A 3,719-nucleotide genomic window follows, 5' to 3' on the forward strand; every position below is an offset into this window, starting at 1 on the left:
CGAGATACAACGGCGTATCTCTGAGTGCGGGCTGTCGTATCTATGCGCCTGATTCAGAGAATCAGTTACGCATAGATTTCCCTAAGATCCGACCGGCGTAAGTGTCTTACACCGTCGTATCTTAAGCTGCATATTTACTCTGGCCGCTAAGTGGCGCTTCCGTATAGTTACGCAATGAATATGCTAATTAGGTATTTACGCAGATTCAGAAACGTACGTCCCGCCGGCGCATTTTTTTACGTCGTTTACATTAGGCTTTTTCCGGCGTAAAGTTACCCCTGCTATATGAGGCGTAGCTAATGTTAAGTATGGACGTCGTTCCCGCGCCGAGTTTTGAAAATTTTACGTTGTTTGCGTAAGTCGTTCGCGAATAGGGCTGGACGTCATTTACGTTTACGTCGAAACCAATACGTACTTGCGACGTCATTTAGAGCAATGCACGCTGGGAAATTTTACGGACGGCGCATGCGCCTGATTTAAATTTTACACGCCCCCTAGCCGCGGAATTTGAATTCCGCTGGGGGATTTATGATACGCCGCCGCAAGTTTACAGGCAAGTGCTTTCTGAATAAAGCACTTGCCTCAAAAACTTGTGGCGGCATAACGTAAATCAGAAGATCCGCTCACCTATCTGAATCTAGCCCATTATGCGGTTGGGATGGTATAATAATGCTATGGGGCTGGTATGAAATGATTTTCAGAAATAACGTACCGGTATATATCATGCAATCATTACATACACACATACCACATACACTGCATATATCATTTGAGGAAAATATGCTTATAAAATAGTTTACTATTTGCCCATAAAAAAAAATATTTCCCCGGATTTCATTTTAAAAATCTGGTCACCTTAACGTAAATCCAACTGTGTATGGCCAGTTTAATTCTCTACTTTTTATTTTTTTACTTGGCAGCTGTATATGTTCACAGGAAAGCTTTAAGAAAAAAACTGTGATTTTTTTTTTTTTCTTTCCCTAGGCTCCATAATGTCTTCTCTCTTGCACAGGAAGCACAGAAGAGTGAGGAAGGTTTGGCAGTGTGAAGGACCATCCTGGCTCCTTTCCGTTCCCGCTCTCAGACAGGTTACAGGGACTCTGCTAAGTCTGTTAACCTGAAAAGTTTGCCCTCTCTGCTCGGCAGCACCATGATAAAATCTTCACTGCCATCTTTACAGCCTCCGTCCACTTTCATCATCTGCACTTTGAACCCGGGAGAGTTGATTTTATTGATATCCATGAAGCTGACATGACTTCCTGGGACTGACCAGCTGCCTGTGCAGATGTGAGAGGAGAGCGGGACTATGAAATGACCTCACAACATATGGCAGCACAACCTGAGATGGAGCTGGGGGGGGGCTCTATCTCTATATATTGACAGGAGAAGACAAAACATGGCTTAAAGGGCTCACAGATATCCCAAAGTACAAAAAAGTGCCATTTTATTCGGGTCTCCTGAGCTCAGTCCTGGAATATTCCATTCACTTGCTACAGAAACTAGAATAGGGGGCTCCTATCTTTTAATTGTATATTTTAGGAATATTCGCCGGTCAACAAAAAAAAAAAACAGTTTTAAAAATAAACACTTAAGAAGTCCCACCTTTCCGATCAGAAGTCTCTTCCCATTACATCGGAGCCCCATTCCTTCTTCAGAGTCCTCTTTTCACATCAGAGTGCCCCCCTTTTACATCAGAGACCTCCCTTACATCAGAAGCCCCACATCAAATGAGAGCCCCCTATCACCCCAGAGCCCCTCCAGCCTCTTCATATGAAAGTCCCCCTTTGTTTCAGTGTCCCCGTTTTACATCAGCGTCCCACTTTCACAGAAGAAGCCCCCTTTACATTAGAATGCCCCTTTAGCTGAGCTGCTAAAATAGTAATTTTACTGTCTAATGTGAATTTTGAGGATGAAAACACGGTGCCTGGCCTGAGGGTATAATTCCTTGGTTCAAATCTATGCGTTTTTATTGCATTCTGAAGAAACGCACTACAGTCCGTTTAACATGGTTTTCTATGTGACACGTTCACACCTTTGCGGTTTCCAGCCTCTGCGTTTTTGGAAAGGGTCGAGGGTTGTTTTTTTTTTCGCAGCAGGTTGCATTTTGTGTTTAATAAACCCACACCAAAAACATTTTATTAGCCTGACAGCTAGGTTTAGGGTTGAGGGATGGGGTTAGGGTTAGAGATGGAGTTAGAGATTAAGTTAGAGATGGAGTTAGGGTTAGAGATGGAGTTAGGGTTAGAGATGGGTTTAGGGTTAGAGATAGGGTTAGAGATGGAGTTAGGGTTAGAGATGAAGTTAGAGATGGAGTTAGGGTTAGAGATGAAGTTAGAGATGGAGTTAGGGTTAGAGATGGAGTTAGGGTTAGAGATGGGGTTAGGGTTAGAGATGGGGTTAGGGTTAGAGATAGGGTTAGAGATGAAGTTAGCGATGGAGTTAGGGTTAGAGATGAAGTTAGAGATGGAGTTAGGGTTAGAGATGAAGTTAGAGATGGAGTTAGGGTTAGAGATGAAGTTAGAGATGGAGTTTGGGTTAGAGATGAAGTTAGAGATGGAGTTAGGGTTAGAGATGGAGTTAGGGTTAGAGATGAAGCTAGAGATGGAGTTAGGGTTAGAGATAAAGTTAGAGATGGAGTTAGGGTTAGAGATGAAGTTAGAGATGGAGTTAGGGTTAGAGATGGAGTTAGGGATAGAGTTAGAGATAGGGTTAGGGCTGTAGTTAGGGTTAGAGATGAAGTTAGAGATGGGGTTAGGGTTAGAGATGAAGTTAGAGATGGAGTTAGGGTTAGAGATGAAGTTAGAGATGGTGGTAGAATTAGAGATGGGGTTAGGGTTAGAGATGGGGTTAGACATAGGGTTAGGATTAGAGATGGAGTTAGGCATAGGGTTAGAGATAGAGTTAAGGTTTGAGATAGAGTTAGGGTTAGAGATGGAGTTAGGGATAGGGCTAGAGATAGAGTTAAGGTTTGAGATAGAGCTACTGTAGGGTTAGAGATGGAGTTAGGGATAGGGTTAGAGATAGAGTTAAGGTTTGAGATAGAGTTAGGGTTACAAATAAGGTTAAAGTTAGAGATAGGGATAGAGATAGAGTTAGGCCGCGTACACACGACCATTTTTCATATCATGGAAAAAAATTATGTTTTTCTCGACGTGATTCCTCTTAAGTCTACCTTGCATACACACGATCGTGAAAAAAAAAATGCTCGAGCATAGCTCGGTGACGTACAACACGTACGACGGCACTATAAAGGGGAAGGTCCATTCGATTGGCGACACCCTTTGGGCTGATTATGCAAATTTCCCTTCTCATAACCTGCTTCTGAGCATGCACGTTTTTTCCCCATCGTTAAAGCCCACACATGATCATTTTTCACGATGTGAAAAACGACGAGAAAAAATAGAGCATGTTCTAAATTTTTAATGCCCATTTTTCACGTCGAGAAAAATGCTCTGGAGCCGACACACGTTTTTAATGACCAATTTAAAAAATTGAATTTTTCTCATCATGAAAAATGGTCGTGTGTACGTGGCTTTAGGGTTAGAGATGGAGAAAGTATTAGAGATGGAGTTTGAGTTAGAGATGGAGATAGGGTTAGAGCTAGGGTTAGAGTTAGGGTTAGAAGAAATTGTTAGGGTTAGCATTCTAACTCTAACAATTACCGCTAACCCAATCTATTGACTCCAACTCTATCTCAAACCATAACCCTAACATTTAAC

This window comes from Rana temporaria, chromosome 6 (genome assembly GCF_905171775.1).
Source record: "Rana temporaria chromosome 6, aRanTem1.1, whole genome shotgun sequence".
Lineage (NCBI taxonomy): Eukaryota > Metazoa > Chordata > Amphibia > Anura > Ranidae > Rana > Rana temporaria.